At 43.5% G+C, this 20,276-nt stretch overlaps 1 long non-coding RNA gene across 1 annotated transcript; it reads left to right on the forward strand.

The window, feature by feature from the left end:
• Positions 1-6,145: 6,145 nt before the first annotated feature.
• LOC134288674 (uncharacterized) lies at positions 6,146-20,256 on the forward strand. Its single transcript, XR_009998092.1, has 3 exons — positions 6,146-6,426; positions 19,351-19,646; positions 19,706-20,256. It is a non-coding gene; the product is annotated as an uncharacterized LOC134288674 (long non-coding RNA).
• Positions 20,257-20,276: the final 20 nt, after the last annotated feature.

The raw sequence follows: 20,276 nt of genomic DNA on the forward strand, positions 1-20,276 counted from the left end.
GGTGGATTGTCGCAACAAATACAGGTTGCGACATTGTCATTATTGTTGCGCGATGGTTGAATTTTGATTCACTGACTATATCACCAAATTTTGTGAAAAATTTTCTACTTCTGTGGATATTGCTTTAATGTTAACCTATAATGAAGGCAATTAAAAGCGGCACCATCAATGTTTATAAGACTGGAGTCAAATGACAGCCCTTATTTGCCCCGAATCCTCTTAGATCCACGGTGAATGGTACCTTGACGGTATATTTTTTTAATCTTTCAATAATTTTCCCAGATGAACAACGTGCATCTACAAAAAAGTGATTTACATATTTATTTGAGAAATTTTCACGTTCCTTTCACATTTAAAATAGAATATTTTTTCGTTCTAGGGTCTGCGTGCCATAAGTAATATTACGCTCCCAGATTCATCCTATTCCCCGGGCCCTCACATTTCAGAGGCCCCCGCAAAATATCACTTCACGAAAAAAAATGTGAAGCAAGAAAAAAAAGTAGTGCAAGTGCCCTGCAAGAAACTTCTCTTGATTTGATTTTTGGCATAAGAACTTTAAATAACTGTCTACTGGCAAGATGTATGTGATATGTGTGATTCTTTTGAGAAAAACTACAACTAGGGGAATTCAAGTATTTTGGAAAGACCGTTACGCGTATATATTTTGGACATTTACGGCAAAATCAAATGGAAGCGCCCAAAATATATACGCGTAATGGTCTTTTCAAAATACCTGAACCACCCTATTTGTCCAGCTATTTGTCAAATTTTAAATGTTACCTCCAAAACTTATTATCATTCTTTTTTGTGCAATTGCTTTTGAAAAATCGATATTCGATTGAACTCTAAAGAAACTTCAAAAGCCTATAAATTGAAGAGTCAAAAAGTTCCCGGTAAATGTATATTTTTTTCTGCTTTTGAAGAATTTTCTATAAGAACTTTTCAAGAATTAATGGATTTTTTTTTGCGATATTTAGAGGTGTTTTTGATTTTACTTAGACAGCTTATGACTTACTCAAATCGGAGAACACCAAAACTGTTTCAACATTTTTTTAGAGGAAATCTAGCATGAAATTAAGGCAATTATTTTGAAGAGTTTCAGTCCGATTTTTTTGTGAGTTAAGAGATTTACTTGCTGAAATTATGAAATTCTGATATTATGAATTAATGGCGAACTGATAAAATCTATAGATTCGTAGAGAAAATATCAGAATACTCTTGTGGAGAAATTAACAAAAAGTTTATCCGAGTTTTCCCTTAAATATTTTCAAGAAATTTAACAAGAAATTCTATTAGAAATTGAAGATCTACCTGCAACTTCTTCAGAGATTGTAGCAATGATCCACTAGAAATTCTCTTTTAATTTCGTTAAAACGACACCATCGATTGTGCTACAAGTTTTGCTCGAAATGTCTTGAAATTTTCAAATTCTTCCCTAATGACATTAATATCATTAACTTATTTGAAAAACCTTTTTTTCTATGTTATAGGGCAAAAACATATACTCTAGATAAAGAGCCCCACAACTCTGTGGCCCCGGACCCCCATATTTGTAAATCCAGCCCTCCCCTAGGGTTCTTTTGAGAAAAAAAAACCGTAGCTTTTTGTCCAGCTACTTTCAAAAGTTTCCACCAAAATATGTTACCGATTTCTTAGTGGACCCAGACCCAAAGAGGACCTCTAGCAAGAATTCTTGGCGGATTATTTTAAAGAGTATCGGTCTAAACCTCTTGAGTTGAAAGATTTCTTTTCTCAACTTACTTACCGATCAGGCTAAGACCGGGGTGGCCTCTGCTGTACATAGTAGCCGTCTCCATTCCACTCGGTCCATGGCTGTTTGTCTCCAGTTCCGCACCCTGCGTAGGGTCCGCAGATCGTCCTCCACTTGGTCGACCCACCTAGCTCGCTGCGCTCCACGTCTTCTTGTACCGGTCGGATGTCTCTCGAGAACCATTTTAGTCGGGTTGCTATTCGACATCCTGATGACGTGACCCGCCCACCGTAGCCTCCCGATTTTCGCGGTATGGACGATGGTTCTCTTAGCAGCTCAAGTCAATTAGTTCAATATTGACTGAGTTATATGTAGTGGAAAACAGACGAATATAGAAGCCACCGCCCAAGTGGCGCGATACCCTAGTTCATCGTAAATTATCCTGTCACATCCTGCGAAACCTACATACATACATACATACATTTATTTGTTCAACATCATTAAGACAAGACATAATCAACAATAGTACGCCCAATACTCGGTTTGTGGCTGCCGCTCTCCATCCTCGGTCGCGCCCAATGCTCGCCAAGTCACGCTCCACCTGGTCCGCCCATCGTGCTCTCTGCGCTTCACGCCTTCTTGTGCCAACCGGATCAGTTGCAAACACCAGCTATGCAGGGTTGTTGTCCGGCATTCTTGCAACATGCCCTGCCCACCGTATCCTTCCGGCTTTGGCCACCTTCTGGATGCTGGGTTCGCCGTAAAGTGCAGCGAGCTCGTGGTTCATCCTTCTCCGCCACACACCGTTCTCCTGCACACCGCCGAAGATCGTTCTTAGCACGCGTCGCTCGAAAACTCCGAGTGCTTGTAGGTCCTCCTCGAGCATGGTCCATGTCTCGTGCCCAGAGGATCACCGGTCTTATTAGCGTTTTGTACATGGTGCGTGGGTGAATCTTTTTCGACCGCAGTTTCTTCTGGAGCCCGTAGTAGGCCCGACTTCCGCTGATGATGCGCCTCCGAATTTCACGGCTCACGTTGTTGTCAGCCGTCAGTAACGATCCTAGGTAGACGAATTCCTCCACCACCTCGAAAGTATCCCCGTCTATCGTAACATTACTACCCAGACGGATCCGGTCGTTTTCGGTTCCGCCTACCAGCATGTACTTTGTTTTTGAGGCATTCACCACCAGTCCGACCTTTGTTGCTTCGCGTTTCAGGCGGGTGTACAGTTCTGCCACCGTTCCAAATGTTCTAGCGATAATGTCCATGTCGTCCGCAAAGCACACAAATTGACCGGATTTTGTGAAAATCGTTCCCCGGCTGTTGAGCCCGGCTCGTCGCATCACACCTTCCAGCGCGATGTTGAAGAGTAGACATGAGAGTCCGTCACCTTGTCGCAGTCCCCGGCGAGATACGAATGAACTGGATAGTTCACCCGAAACCCTTACGCAGTTTTGCACACCGTCCATCGTTGCTTTAATCAGTCTAGTCAGCTTCCCAGGAAAGCCGTTTTCGTCCATGATTCTCCATAGCTCTGCGCGGTCGATACTATCGTATGCCGCTTTGAAGTCGATGAACAGGTGGTGCGTTGGGACCTGGTATTCACGGCATTTCTGGAGGATTTGCCGTACGGTAAAGATCTGGTCCGTTGTCGACCGGCCGTCGATGAAGCCGGCTTGATAACTTCCCACGAACTCATTTGTTTTAGGTGACAGACGACGGAAGATGATCTGGGATAGCACTTTGTAGGCAGCATTCAAAATAGTGATCGCCCTGAAGTTCTCACATTCCAAATGGTCGCCTTTCTTGTGAATGGGGCAGATTACCCCTTCCTTCCACTCCTCCGGTAGCTGTTCGGTTTCCCAGATCCTGACTATCAGCCGAATGCAGACAGGTGGCCAACTTATCTGGGCCCATCTTGATGAGTTCAGCTGCGATACCATCCTTACCAGCTGCTTTGTTGGTTTTGAGCTGGTGAATGGCATCCTTAACTTCCCTCAGCGTGGGAGTTGGTTCATTTCCGTCCTCCGCTGCACTGGCGTCGTCGTTCCTTCCGTTGCCGTGGGCTCCCGTGCCTACGTTCTCCACGCCGTTCAGGTGCTGATCGAAGTGCTGCTTCCACCTTTCGATCACCTCACGTCCGTCCGTCAAGAGGCCTCCGTCTTTATCCCTGCATATTTCGGCTCGCGGCACGAAGCCGTTGCGGGATGCGTTGAGCTTCTGATAGAACTTCCGTGTTTCTTGGGAACGGCACAGCAGTTCCATTTCTTCACACTCCGCTTCTTCCAGGCGGCGCTTTTTCTCCCGAAAGAGGCGGGTCTGCTGTTTCCGCTTCTGTTTGTAACGTTCCACGTTCTGTCGAGTCCCTTGCTGCAGCATTACCGCCCTCGCTGCGTTCTTCTCCTCCAAAACCGTTCTGCACTCTTCGTCGAACCATTCGTTCCGTCGATTCCGTTCCACGTACCCGATGGTGCTCTCGGCTGCGTCGTTGATGGCTGCTTTCACTGTACTCCAGCAGTCCTCTAGAGGGGTCTCATCGAGCTCGCCCTCGTCTGGCAACGCGGCTTCGAGATTCTGCGCGTATGCTGAGGCGACATCCGGTTACCGTGGCGGTCGCCGGTACCGTACATTGTTGATGTCGGAGAGTTTTGGGCGCAGTTTGACCATCACCAGATAGTGGTCGGAGTCGATGTTGGCGCCATGATAGGTCCTGACGTCGATAATGTCGGAGAAGTGCCGTCCGTCAATCAGAACGTGGTCGATTTGAGATTCCGTCTGCTGTGGTGATATCCAGGTGTAACGATAAGGGAGGCTGTGTTGGAAAAAGGTGCTACGTATGGCCATATTTTTGGAGGCGGCGAAATCAATGAGTCGTAGGCCGTTTTCGTTCGTTTGCTGGTGGGCGCTAAACTTACCAATCGTCGGTCTGAATTCCTCCTCCTGGCCTACCTGAGCGTTCAAATCACCTATGATGATCTTGACGTCGTGGCTTGGGCAGCGGTCGTACTCGCGTTCGAGCTGCGCGTAAAATGAGTCCTTGTCATCATCAGTACTTCCGGAGTGTGGGCTGTGCACGTTTATTATGCTGAAGTTGAAGAATCGGCCCTTGATCCTCAACCTGCACATTCTTTCGTCGATCGGCCACCAACCGATCACGCGCCTCTGCATATCACCCATCACGATGAAAGCTGTTCCCAGCTCGCGTGTGTTGCCGCAGCTCTGGTAGATGGTATGATTACCTCTAAACGATCGCACCATGGATCCTGTCCAACACACCTCCTGCAGCGCTACGATGCCGAACCCGCGGTCCATCAGTAGATCGGCGAGTATGCGGGTGCTCCCAATGAAGTTGAGAGATCGGCAGTTCCACGTACCGAGTTTCCAATCGCAAGTCCTTTTTGTTCGCTGGGGTCGTTGCCGTTGGTCTCGGTTCGTATTATTCTGTTGCTGATTTTCCGTTACAATGGTTTTTTACGGCTGGCTCGTAGGGCCTGACACCAACCCCCTACTTTCCGGAGGACCATAGTGCACAGTTGAGCTTAGAGTCCTTCCCTGGCACTCGGACGTAGATCAGCCGCCCCTAACATGGGGATCAGACGCTGTTGTGAGCCGCTCCTCCTGGAGAACAGACGCTCAGGTTTGCCGAAGCAAACCCCCCCTTCCCTGTCAGCCTACGACCAAAGTTCCCACCGGGGTTGGTTACCCGATCTTCCCTAAGGTTGCTCATAGTTTCCGGCCGGTACCGCGTGGAGGTAGGGATAGGAGTTGCTGGGCAGAGACTAGTGGATCACAATGGGATCTGAATTGCGCAGCATACCCAGCCTTTACCTGCGAAACCTAGTGACTTGCAATTCCATGTTCCAAGTTTCCAATCGTAGTCCTTATTTCGTCGCGTGGGTCTTTGCCGATTGTATCGAGTCGTATTTTCTCCTATGTTATTCGCAATGGGGATTTTTACGGGTGGCTTATTGGGCCTACGCCAACACTCCTGTCTCGCCGGAGGGCCATCGTGCCAGTTCTGTTTAACGTCCCAACCAACACTGGGACGACCACGCTGATGGGGCTACCACCTTGAATCTAGCTGGGCGTGGTGCAGCGTTTCTTACTCAGCCGCTGGATGCCAGAACAGACGCTGTTTGAGCCGCACCTCCTTGGTGAACAGACGCTCGGGTCGTACCTCCTCAATCTAGCTGAAGTCAGAAGGACAACAGTGCCCAGGCTGCACTACCAGCTAAGCACACAACTCTTAGCTGGCGGTCTTTGTCATCGCTTGACCCGTGGAAGCATGAGGTAGTAACTTGTGAGGACCAGAGCTATGTTGGACGCTCTCCTTATCGACTCATCGTTTTGCAGCCCAAATAAGGATGCAATTTATAGCAAACTTCTGTTTAAATTCATAGATGAAATGATAGTAGCAGGCCGTACGCGGGGGCGGCTGCGTTTTCAAAACTGTCACGCGTTTTATTTGCTCCTCGTTATTTTGAATATGGCCGGTCGAATTAAGAATCGGCTCGAAAAGTACCGATTTGGCGATCACGTAGTGTTGAGTAGGATAGTTCGCTATTGTTGTGAGAGTTTGTCGTATTCCCATTGTGGTGCCGAAACTTGTCTTCATTTTTGTGGGATTTTCGGATGATTTTTGCGGCTGAATGTCCGGGAGACGCAAACGGCAGTTAACAAATTTGTCCCGAGAGTACTGGAATTTGTATAACTTGGTGAGCTAGTTGCTGTTTCATGCCTAAACGTTGTCCAAATGTATTCTTTGTAATTAATTCTTCCACTAACAACACCCAACTTCCAGTGACACCTACGCCTGAGAGGACGTGGAGGTCTCTACATACCTTTCTTAGGCGTCCACCTAATCTTCCTTTCCCATCCCTCAGCAGTCGCGAGGAAGTGACCATGGTCACTGCAGGACAGCTTTTGATCGTTGGAGGATGAGCTCCAAATCTCTGTGCTTTGGTAACGGACGGAAAGGAGACAATTTTCATAACAACGGTCTGGGACTGTGCCACCTACGATTTTTTGCGACTTGCCACATACAAATTAATGCTAATGCTAATGGTAATGCTAACTTTTCTTTAAATTCATAGATTATTTGAGGAAATTTCAGAACAAATTTGTGAAGAAGTCAATTTTATGCGGGATTCCCTTTGACCATTTGGCCAGAGTGTAACGTGTGACAGGCACAAAGATACACTATGCCCAAGGAAGTCACGGAAATTTCCATTACGAAAAAAATCTGTACCGACCTTAAATCGAACCGATCACCCACGCCATTAGAGCTGTGGGCCCCTAAAATTTAGTGTTTTAGATTCTTTTTTTTTCAGTTTTACTCAATATGGAACACATTCTCAACAATGGAAGAAAATGACATTTGTTGCATCCACCGGAAGTCTTTCTTTTCTTCGTAGCGAAAGTTCCAACTGAGACAAAACTTGTTTCCCCGCTTAGAGTGTCCAAAAATTCATAGGACTTTTAGGAGAAATTTCAAGAGATTTTGATGTTTTCTATAAGATTTCAGAGGTTTTAGGCGAGCTACAGCGCTACTGGGAAACTAGGTTCATTAAGGACAGACTTGTTAGAATCCTAAAATGGCCACCACAATGGCCGACTTTGGCATCTTACTCACGATTTCGATCGCACAAATCTCTTCGTAAAAAACCAGCACAACTGATCTTCTTATTTTAACCTTATTACAAGTGAGCAAGAATAGAATAATAAAATACACTGTTATTTGACGCTCGCTACTTGAGATTTGTGCTTCTGAACTGCCCATATTCGCATAGTCGATGTAAGCGCCACTGCACTTTTCAACATACTTTTGGAATTTTAACAATGAATAAATATAAAGTTCAAGATTTTTTCCGCGTTAACATCTAACTAAGGGTTAGATCTGGTGATCTTTTGAATAAAACTGGTCACAAATATGCACACGCGTTAGATATTAGCTTTTGTACGGTGGCATTGTCAATGGTGGTTACATCGACTATGCGAATATGGGCAGTGAAGTTCTGATGCACTGTTAAAGCGGGATCTCAAGACGTTTGTCCTTAAAGGTATCCAGATTATTTCATAACCGGAATCTCCACCCAAAAATTAATAGAAACCCAAAATTTCATCAGTTTTGGCGCCTGGGAACTATTTTTTAAATTAATTTGAAGTTTGTATGGGATTTTTTTTTTCTTTGAGGTGAGCTGTCATTCTGTCGATTGAGCTGTCATTTTATCCACGAAAAATACCATAATTGACCATAAAAAGAAAGATTAGTGTGTACTTGTGTTATACAGGGTGTTAGGTTCCTGAGTGCAAAGTTTTTAAAGGGTGATAGAGGACCATTAATGGTGAAAAAAATTGTTCTACGCATATAGTCAAATCTCAATCGTTACGTAGTTATTAAACTTCCCATGTTTTTGACTCTTTTAGCCTTAACTGGCAATAACTTGAAAATTGTCAAACTTACCAAAGTTGTTTTACCCTTATTCGAAAGATTATTGAATTTTCTATCAAATGACATCTTTGAATCGATTGGTTTAGTTAAGGACAAGGTATTTGGAGTACATTGCTCAAAATTTCTAGAGCACCGTTTTTTAGAACCGTTGAATGGATTTGGATTAAAATGCATCACGCTATTGACAACCACTGAAGAATTAGCGTGATGCATTTTCATCCAAATCCGTTCAACGGTTCTAAAAAACGGTGCTCTAGAAATTTTGAGCTATGTACTCCAATCACCTTGTCCTTAAATAACTAAATTTTCTAGAACAACATTGCTAAAAGTAATGTATTTTTATTGGTTTTTGTCAATTATCTTTGAAACATGCGTAATTAATTAAAATTCTTTCTTTGGCAAAGTTGTGGCCCCTGTTACACTCTACAATTCGTTCTTTGACATCAAACTTCTAGCTCTTATCGTTTTCTTGCAATTTTGGTTTAAATGTGCGGCACAATGCGAAAAAAAGTGCTTTACATGACAGTTGCAAATTTTATGATCTGAAATGCGATGTTAAATTTGAAATTGCAACAAAACGATAAGAGATAGAAGTTTGATGTCAAAGAACGAATTTTAGAGTAGAACAGGAGCCACAACTTTGCCACAGAATTTTTTTTAATTATTACGCATTTTTCAAAGATAATTGACAAAAGTAAATTAAAACACACTACTTTTGAGCTATTTGTTTTAGAAAACTTAGTTATTTAACTAAACCAATCGATTCAAAGATGCTATTTGATAGAAAATTCAATAATCTTTCGAACAAGGGTCAAAAAACTTCGATAAGTTTGACCATTTTCATGTTATAGCCAGTTAAGGCAATAAGAGTCAAAAACATGGGAAGTTCAATAACTACGTAACGGTTAAGATTTGACCATATGCGTAGAACAATTTTTTTTCTCCATTTATGGTCCTCTAACACCCTTTAAAAAGTTTGCACTCAGGAACCTAACACCCTGTACATAGAAAGTTAAGCTCTTTAGCTAAGGCTGGAGAACATAGACATTTTTGACGTAGGACTACGTCTCTGTTTTCTATACCCGGTGCCATTTCAAAATTTATGAAACCAAGAGCGTTACGTTTGAGTGAAAGATTTTAAACGCTCACAGTACCTTTCCCACTGAACGAAATGATAAACAAATCCCGTTATCCGAGAGATGAAACTCCCGCGTTCAATTTGTAATATTCGGTGAACCTAAAAATCATTGATAAATAGTTAAAAGGTTGTTTTAAAGTTAGACATTGAAATCGCTGAAATCTATAAATATGGGTAGCGGACAAATTTTCTCGTTCAGTATACCAACGCTCTCTGATTGGTGCGCATCGTGGGGGCAACTACGATGCAGGAAGGAATGCGATCATGCGAGAGCTGATAGTCAGTTCCATTTCGACCACCGTCGAGGTGACACCTCGAGCTGGGCAGCGGCACATCGACTCAGCGACGACACTTGGCTATTGTACTGATAGCACCAGGAATCTCATTCACGGCAGCAAACGGCGGGCCAGTTTTCGATTGCGTCTAGCGTTGAGCGCGGAGAAAACCAACACGAATTGCGTGGCATTGTAAATTCATCAAAATCGTCCATTATTCAAACGGTTCTTTTCAGGACCATCGAAAATGATTTCACAAGAGTTAATTGGTTAAATTTCCACCCTCGATCGAGAAAGGTGTAGTGCAGTCAAGGACAGAGCGCCGTTTCTCGACTGTTCGAGTCCGTATGAAGTTGATCATCAATATTAACTTCTTTTCTCGATCAGCCTAGATAGCTGTGTAGTGTCGGTAGCGATTGTCTCAATTGGCTAAGAATAACACTACGGACCGCCTGTTCCGGTGGTAAGAATCCACCAACAGGTGACCCCTAATTCATGGTGTGATGCGGCTTTATGCTTACCGTGCCTAGGAATGAATGGCTAGGGGGGTCTAATAAAAACCTAACCGCTAACGGAGCCTGTGGAGTACCAGGGCGCCCTCCACAGTATGTAGCCCTTACTGCGCTAACCGGAGCAATGGTGCAGTGGACCTTGTGTTTCTCCGAGACAATCAGCTGCCCTTCTTTAGTCTCACTTGAGGCTAAATAAGGGCGGGATTATGAAGATGTTGTTAATTAGTTTAAATTTTCACCTATATGGTTTCGCATTATGCGATTTACACAGTGTATTCTGTGTATCCTCGCCTTTGGCGTTTTCCAATCGATACCGATTTGGTTTTATTGTTGCTGTTCTTTGTTGTGCTGCTGTTGCGAAGAGTTTAATCTTACCTAGTTTGGGTAGTGGCTACGGTTAGGATAGCTCAGATCAATCTTCAGCATAAAAGAACAGCAACGATCAATCTTTGCAGACTTATGCAAAATGGTACAGCCCAAGTGGCCTTGGTACAAGAACCTTACTTTCGTAAGGGAAATTTCTATCTAGGAAACCTTGTGAACCCGGTGTTTGCCACTTTCAGTAAACATGAAATGGCAAACTCGCGTGTCATGCCTCGAGCCTGTGTGCTTGTCAACAACGCAATAGTTGCTACACTCATCTCTGAACTAACCACCAGAGATGTATGTGCTATCACAATTGATGTATCTGTTGGAAACCTCAACAGGAAATACGTCTATTGTTCTGTGTATTTACCACATGATGAACCATCCCCTACGGATGCTTTCAAACAAGTCATCGCATACTGCACTTCAAAAGGCCTTCCGCTAATTGTTGGCAGTGATGCTAATGCTCACCATATCATCTGGGGCAGCTCAGACATTAACTTGAGAGGCTCCAGTTTGATGGAGTACTTAAGTAGTACAGATCTTGCATTACTTAACATAGGCAACCGCCCAACCTTCATGGTATCTGCTAGAGAGGAAGTGTTAGATATAACGCTTTACTCTAGCAGAATTAGTCACGAGCTGACCAATTGGCATGTGTCAGATGAAGAATCTTTATCTGACCATCGCTATATCTTTTTTGAACATTTAAATGTTACTTCGCAAACATTGCGTTTCAGGAATCCTCGGTCAACAAACTGGGATCTTTATACTGATTTGGTTGCAGCCAAATTTCATGGATATTCACCATCCATTGACACTCCAAGTGATTTAGATGATGCCGTTGGTACTACAACGACCTTCATCATGGAAGCTTTTGAAGAAGCATGCCCTCTACGGTCTGTGAAGATCACAAGAGGAACCCCTTGGTGGAACTCTGATCTGGCGAAACTCAGGAAACAATGTAGAAAGAGTTGGAACAGACGACGTTCGGCTGGTTCGGAGGCTTTCAGGTCGGCTCGCAAGGCCTACAGGAAAGCTCTCCGGTCTGCTGAACGATCCGGCTGGAAAAACCTTTGTACAAATGTTTCCAGCTTGAGTGAAGTCAGTCGGTTAAACAAAATCCTTGCGAAATCTAAGGATTTCCGGGTGAACGAACTTCGTTTGCCAAATGGCGATCTGACTTCCTCTGATGTGGAAGTTCTGGAATGCTTATTCAGCACACACTTCCCTGGATGTGTGGATATTACATCTTCGGATGATCCTGATGTCTTTTCTTGTAGTTATGATTCTTTAGCTTCGGCTCGGAGTATTGTAACTATAGAATCGATTGAGTGGGCTCTTAATAGCTTTGCTCCTTTCAAATCTCCTGGGGCAGATGGGATTTATCCTGTTTTGCTTCAGAAGGGATTTGATTATTTCAAACATGTTTTGAAAAAACTACTTGTTTGCAGTTTTGCTACAGGGTATATTCCCAAATCCTGGAGGGATATTACTGTAAAGTTTATTCCGAAAGTGGGTCGTGCGTCGTATGAAGAAGCAAAGAGTTTCAGACCTATCAGTTTGACCTCTTTTCTTCTGAAATGCTTAGAACGCATTGTGGATCATCATATCCGTGATGTTCATCTGGCCAACGTGCCTCTTCATGTGAACCAACATGCCTACCAATCTGGTAAGTCCACTGTGACTCTTTTACACAAGGTTGTTTACGATATCGAGAAAGCATTCGCTCAAAAGCAATCTTGTTTGGGTGTTTTCTTAGATATCGAGGGTGCCTTTGACAACGTGCCTTTCGATGCCATATTGGAAGCCGCACGGAGTCATGGTATATCTCCAATGATTTCCAATTGGATTCACCAAATGCTCAAAAACCGATATCTCTTCTCGACATTGCGTCTAGCAGGGATTAGGAAATTGAGTGTTTGTGGATGCCCCCAAGGGGGAGTCTTATCACCGCTTTTGTGGAATCTCGTAGCAGATACGCTATTGAGGCAACTCAATAATAGCGGTTTTCCTACTTATGGTTTTGCCGACGACTACCTAACATTGTTAGTTGGTATGTGCATCAGCACCCTTTTCGACCTGATGCAAAACGCCCTCCAGGTAGTTGAGGGTTGGTGTCGCCAATATGGCCTTTCGGTTAATCCGAGTAAAACATCTATTGTTCTTTTCACGGAAAGGCGAAACCGTAATGGCGTTCGACCTTTGCGTCTCTTTGATTCTGAAATCGATGTGACTGAACAGGTAAAGTACGTTGGAGTCATTCTTGATTCCAAGCTTTCCTGGACACCTCACATTGAGTTCAGAATCAAGAAAGCTTGTATGGCCTTCGGGCAATGCCGGCGTACTTTTGGTACAACTTGGGGTCTAAAACCCAAGTATATCAAATGGATTTACACAACTGTGGTTCGGCCAATATTGGCTTATGGATGTCTTGTGTGGTGGCAAAAGGGTGAAGTGAGAACGGTCCAATTAAAATTAGGCCATCTCCAAAGGATGTGCTTAATGGCGATGTCTGGAGCGTTCTCTTCAACTCCTACGGCAGCGCTAGAAGTTCTCTTTGACGTTGCCCCACTACACATTCATCTCAAACAAGAAGCCCTTTCTTGCACTTACCGGTTACGGGTACTCGGTCTACTAGAGGAAACTCCTGTGAACCGCAGTTCAACACACACCTCGTTGTTTCCACTTTTGGTGAATTGGGACAAAATTGTCCTTGCTCCAAGTGATCTTACAATTGCTTGTAATTTTCCATATAGGACATTTTCCACGAAATTCCCTTCCCGGGAAGAGTGGACATCTGGTTATCTGGAAAGAAGTATTTCAGACGGCATCGTATGTTACACTGATGGCTCCCTTCTCGAAGGTCGAGCAGGTGCTGGTGTTTATTCTCGTGAACTAAGGCTGTATCAGTCTTATTCACTTGGTAGACACTGTACCGTTTTTCAGGCCGAAATCTTTGCTCTTATGTGCGGAGTGCAATCAGCACTTCAGCAGCACGTAATGGGCAAAGTAATATACTTCTGTTCAGATAGCCAGGCTGCTATTAAAGCACTTGCTTCGGCCAACTCCAGGTCGAAGATAGTTATCGCTTGTCGAACTCAAATCGAGGAGCTGAATTCAGCAAACGCTGTTCACCTTCTATGGGTACCTGGTCATTCTTCCATCGCTGGAAATGAATTGGCTGATGAGTTAGCTCGCTCTGGAGCATCACATGACTTCATTGGCCCTGAGCCAGCTATTCCGATATCGAAGTGTTGGATTAAGCTTCAGATTCACACCTGGGCTGTCACTCAACACAGACAATATTGGAATAGTTTGGAGTCATGTCGTCAAACCAAATTGTATAGTGCTGAGCCATCTCTACGGGTGGCGAAGTATCTAACTAATCTGTCTAAGCAGAATTGCAGCATGCTGGTCAAAGCATTGACTGGCCACTGCCGACTCAGTTATCACATGGCGAATATTCAGCAAGCTGATTCATTTGCCTGTGATAGCTGTGAATCCGATTATGGAACTTCGTATCATTTGATATGTAACTGTCCAGTTTTCGCGCAACTGCGTTTTCGAGTATTCGGTAAACACTTATTAAGTGAAACTGACTTCAGAAACCTGAATCTTCAGGATATTCTGTTGTTCTTAACCCGCTGTGGTAAAGAGCTATAGGCTCTCTTTCGCTTTATGCGTTATTACAGTGCCCTTTTCAGGGCGCTGTTTGAACCCATTGTGGTACGCTTGTGCGTTAGTACCCTCTTCCAGGGTATTTTTCCTATTTCCCTACCTGTCCCTATCCCCATCCAAATCCTTTTTCCTTCTTTTTCCCTCAGGTAGATGATGAAATAGGCTGTTATTTTGGCGATGGCACAAATGTCCCAAATGGAGGATAACGTGCCTCTGGAGCCGGCCTTCTGATACCTGATACCTTTCCCACTGAACGAAATGATAAACAAATCCCGTTATCCGAGAGATGAAACTCCCGCGTTCAATTTGTAATATTCGGTGAACCTAAAAATCATTGATAAATAGTTAAAAGGTTGTTTTAAAGTTAGACATTGAAATCGCTGAAATCTATAAATATGGGTAGCGGACAAATTTTCTCGTTCAGTATACCAACGCTCTCTGATTGGTGCGCATCGTGGGGGCAACTACGATGCAGGAAGGAATGCGATCATGCGAGAGCTGATAGTCAGTTCCATTTCGACCACCGTCGAGGTGACACCTCGAGCTGGGCAGCGGCACATCGACTCAGCGACGACACTTGGCTATTGTACTGATAGCACCAGGAATCTCATTCACGGCAGCAAACGGCGGGCCAGTTTTCGATTGCGTCTAGCGTTGAGCGCGGAGAAAACCAACACGAATTGCGTGGCATTGTAAATTCATCAAAATCGTCCATTATTCAAACGGTTCTTTTCAGGACCATCGAAAATGATTTCACAAGAGTTAATTGGTTAAATTTCCACCCTCGATCGAGAAAGGTGTAGTGCAGTCAAGGACAGAGCGCCGTTTCTCAGCAAAAGCAAAGCCGGTCATTAATCGCATCCACGGCAGCTTTCGGCGGCGTTCAGCATTAAGTGCGGAGAAAACAAACACGCATAGTGGCATAGTGAATTCATTAATTTTCTTCCTAAAATTATTCATTACCCAAACGGCCCTTTTAAGGACCATCGAAAATGATTTTTCAAAAGCTGTGAATCGGATAATTTCATTCCAACGAACGGGAAAAGTGTAGTACAACCGAAAAGTGAATGATTGAATGCTTGGTGACTCAACCAGCAACAATTATGACGCCTAATTGTTCCACCCGGACTTTGGCAACGCATTATCATATCCGGACCGTTTTGCGTGAAAAATGTTTCAATTCTAACATTTTCCAACATTTTCATTTTAAATCATCTAATATTTTGGTTACATTATCCGTTCAATGGAAATTTTCTCATTTCTCGGTTGATTAATCGTTTGATGCGTCTGGAGCATAAGGGGCGGGTCATGCAAACGGAATTAACTGAAAAGCCAGCCGAATGGGAGGAGCTTCATATGCTAATCTAGGGGTATAAAAGCGGTGCCCTCTGTTTTCTGTTTTCATTTTCGTTGGATCGGCCAAGGAGGTAGGATGTCATCTCCAGCAAGGGGCTGTCCATTTATTACGTACGGCATTTTTTGCCATTTTCCGATACCCCCACCCCCCCTTGTAAGATTTTTTGTATGGAAGCTCAAATATTTTTGTATGGAGCGTACCCCCCCTCCCTCCATAAACCCTTACGTAATTAATGGACGGCCCCCAAGCAGCCACATATCGACTGCGATGACTCTCGGCTGATAGCACCAGGAATTTCATCCACGGCAGCAAGCGGCGGGCCAGTTTTCGGCAGCGCCTAGTATCCACTTATCCGCGAGCGGTAATGGATGGCGGCGGCGGGCATAACCAACCGGTTCGGATTTTGATGTTTCTTGGGGGAAAGTCAAAACAGTTTCATTCTCCTCCTCACCCCTTCACTCTCCGATCGGTGGCGCCAACCGATTGCGATCCCCACTAAACGTCAAAATTCGAATCGGTTAGTTATGCCCGCCGCCGCCATTACCGCTCGCGGATAAGTGGATTGAGCGCGGAGAAACCCAACACGCATTGCGTGGCATGATGAATTCATCAAATTCGTCCATTATTCAAACGGTCTTTTTCAGGACCATCGAAAGTGATTCCTCAAGAGTTAATTGAAGAAATTTCCACCCTCGATCGAGAAAGGTGTACTTCGTTGCCAGCAAGAGTGAAGCCGGTCATTAATCTTATCCACGGCAGCAAGCGGCGGGGCAGTTTAAGGTGGCGTCCATCATTCAGCACTGAGAAAACCAACACGCCTTGCGTCAATTAATCAAACGGTCCTTTACAGAAACACCAAAAATAATTCCTCAAGAGTTGTGAATCAGATAATTTCATTCCATCGAACGAGAAAAGTGTGGTGCAACCATCCAATATTTTGGTTACTTCAGCCGTTCAATGAAAATTTTCTCATTTCTTGGTTGATTAATCGTTTGAAGTGTCTGGAGCATAAGGGGCGGAACATGCAAACGGAATAAACTGCAAAGCCAGCCAAATGGGAGGAGCTTCATCTGCTAATCTAGGGGTATAAAAGCATTGTTCTCTATTTTCTTTCGTCATTTTCGTTGGATCAGTCAAGGAGGTTGGAGGTGGATGTCACCTCCAGCAAGGCAGCAGCACAACAACCCAGCGACTACTCTCGGCTATCGTGCTGATGATAGCACTTGGAACCGCATCCATGGCAGCAGCAGTGGGCCAATTTTCGACGGCGTCCAGCATTCTCCGCACTCCGCAGCGAAAACCAACACGCATTGCATGGCATGGTGAATGCATCAAAATCGTCCATTATTCAAACCGGTCCTTTTCAGGACCATCGAAAATGATTCCTCAAGAGTTAATTGGATAATTTCCAACATCGATCGAGATGTAGTGCAACCAAAAAGCAAAAGACAGAGCATCGTTGCCAGCAATAGTGAAACTGGTCATTATTCTAATCCACGGCGGTCCAGTTTTCGGTGGCGTTTATCATTCAGCACGTAGAAAACCAACACGCATTGCGTGACATGGTGAATTCATGCCATTTCGTTCCTAAAATCGTCAATTAATCAAACGGTCTTGTTCAGGACCACCGTTAATTATTCCTTAAGAGTTTGTGAATCAGCTAATTTCATTCCATCGAACGAGAAAAGTGTGGTGCAATTGAGAAGTGAAAGATTGAATACTTGGTGGCCCAGCAATAATGATGAAGCCGGTCACTTATGGCCTAATGGTTCCACCCGGAATTTAACAACGCATTATTCTATCCGAACTATTTTGCGTGAAACATTGTTTAATTAAAATTAAGTTAAAACATTTTTCGAAAATGTTCGAAGGTGAATACCTAGAATTTTCAAGAGCACAAATCTGAAGAACCGAATGTCGGTTTGCGCTTAAAAGTTGGTCGATTGGTTACCCGCTGGTGGTGAATCGAAATTATCCAATCCGTTCAATGAAAATTTGCTCATTTCTCGGTTGATTAGTTGCTTGATGCGTCTGGAGCATTTGGGGCGGGTCATGCAAACGAAATAAACTGGAAAACCAGCGAAATGGGAGGAGCCTAATCTACTAATCAAGGGGAATAAAAGCAGTGACCTCTGTTTTCTTCCGTCATTTTCGTTGGATCAGTCAAAGGGAATGGATGTCACCTCCGCAGCTGCGCACCAATCCTGCGATGACTCTCGGCTATTTAGCTGATGGAACCAGGAATCTCATCCACAGCAGTAAGCGATGGCAGTTTTCGATGGCTTCCAGCATTCAGTGCGGATAATTTTCAATTGTCTTGCCGAAATCTCCTGTTATTTAAAAGGTCCTTTTCAGGACCAGTGAAAATTATTCCTCCAGAGTTATGAATCGGATAATTAAAAGCGACAGACTGAAAACTTAGCAACAGTATAGCCGGCCTCTAATTGTTCTTCTCGTAACTATACAATTATTATTGTCGAATCTAGAATATATCACGAAACTCCAATCAAAATTATCTAAAATTTCGTTAACAGCAATTGAGTTGTGTCAAATACACATGGCTACGGTGGCGCCATCTGTTCATTTCATAGCGGCAATTTTAGTTATTTTAATGATTGTTGCGATCGCAATATGATGTTTGGGAAGCTATGGCTTAACGCCTTTCAATATTATAATTAATCTATCCTTTCGACGAAAATTCTTTCAAACAACGGTTGAACATTTATCTTCAAAATGAAATAATGCTCAACCCTCAAGTGATGGCCAACCGCGCGAGTTACGGAAGGTTTAACTAATTAACATCTTATGAATGCGTTCAATGAAATGGATCACATAGGTAACAACTTTAATCAACACATCACTCCGCCGATTTGGATTTTACCAGCATACCTACATTGTGTAGGCCTTTTATGTGATAAATCCGTTATGCATTTATTTACGAAGATCGGACAACAATGACACGAAAAATCAGCTGATTTAAGACTTCAAATTAAAGGGCCCATTTTAATATATAAAAGTCGGAACCTCATTCCAGCCTTTATCCTACGTCAACATTGCGGTTATGTCTCAGACATTACCCACCCCTAGTTTTTTTTGTTCACTAAACAACCCAATTGAAGGGGGCTACTAGTATCTCAGGGGGTTTCAATGATCTAGGACAGGACTAACGAGGGAGCTTCAGGGGGTTTCAGGGAATGTTCCCGGAGTTTTCTTTGATGTTTCAAGTGGTTTATGGAAGTTTCAGGTGGTTTAACCCTTTGGAGACGGAACTTTCACCTTACTGGATGCAACCTCGCTGGTCTAGAACACGTTTGTGATGGTCGATTTTCTCGGCTGGGCACATATGACCCATCCGTCCCAAAAGAGTTAAGGGGAGCATCAGGGAGTTTCAGGAGATTAGGAGTTTTTACGAGCATGAGTTTACGAGGATTTCGAGTGATTTCAGGGAAAGTTTCATAGGTTTTCGGAAGGTTTCAAGTGGTTTAAGGAAGTTTCAAATTGTTTTAGATTCCTTCAGGGGGTTTTTCGGAAATTTTAGAAGGGTCCCAGGGGATTTTAGGGAGACTACAGGAAGCTTCAATAGGAGTGTGAGTTTCAAGAAGTTTTTTAATGTGTCAGGGAGGATTCTGTGAATTTCAGTGGAATTTAAGTCGTTTTTCTGAAGGGTTCCAGAGGAGTTTCAGGAGAGGGGCAAGATAGGGTCAAAACATTAACTGAAATATCTCATCAAATATTACGATTATCGAATAAAACATTTTATAGTGTCATCCTCGTTGTTACCAGTACCTTTATTTCCATTAAGGGTTGTTCCTCAATGTTGGCTGGTAAGTGTGAAACTTCATTACATTTTCATTTTCAGGGACCCACATTACGGCTGCTTTTGCCCCTGTGATCATCATCAAAGTTGCAACCGTTGCACTGGCCCTGGCATTCGTAGGAATCTATCTTTATCTGAACCGCATCATTCCGGGACTGGGTGAAGGACTGGCCGATCCTGCTCCCACAACTCCCCAAACTCCGTCACATCCGACGGAAACACCATGAGATCTGTGTGGCTTTCTTGGTGGGTTGTTATGATAGTGATTGTATGCGGAACGATGGAGACCGAAGGACGAGAAAACGAATCAAAGGAAATGGCCAAAGTTTCGCTAACAAGTTAGTAAGGAATAGACTAAAATTCCCGGATCATCAGTTTGAGAGTGAATTTCTTTTAGAAACTTCGATTCTTTCAGCACTATCGGCCTTCCAGCTGCTGCAAATGAAGATCGCTCTGGTCAGCCTGATCCTGGCTGGGGTGTACGTATTCTGGTATAAGCTTTTTCCGGACGAACTAATGAAGATGGAGGACCCCAATTACGACCCCATGGGATCCACATTTCAAGGACTTCTTTAGATCATAATATGGATTATCATCGCGGCTGAGTGACCACCAATGGAAAGACCTACTCAAATGGCTACGAGGCATTAGTAATTTAAATATGATAATATGATCATTTGGTAACCTAAGTTTACTTTGTTACCCAGAAGAATTAAAATTGTATAAAAGATAACGAAGATATAAATTGTACATGTTATACGAATGTGACTACCTACAAATGTTTGGTTGATGACATCAATAGTTTTTTGAATAATTACCTTTTTCCAGATTTTTTTTTTCTCCTAATTCAGTAGAAGGCTGTTGAAATAGACTTATTATAGAGAATAATTTATATTAAATTTTATTATTTCGAAATTAAAGTTAAATTATGTTAATCGAATGTTTTCAATGTTTCCTAAGAGAAAGAG

The sequence above is a fragment of the Aedes albopictus genome, chromosome 2 (assembly GCF_035046485.1).
Source record: "Aedes albopictus strain Foshan chromosome 2, AalbF5, whole genome shotgun sequence".
NCBI classification, from domain to species: domain Eukaryota; kingdom Metazoa; phylum Arthropoda; class Insecta; order Diptera; family Culicidae; genus Aedes; species Aedes albopictus.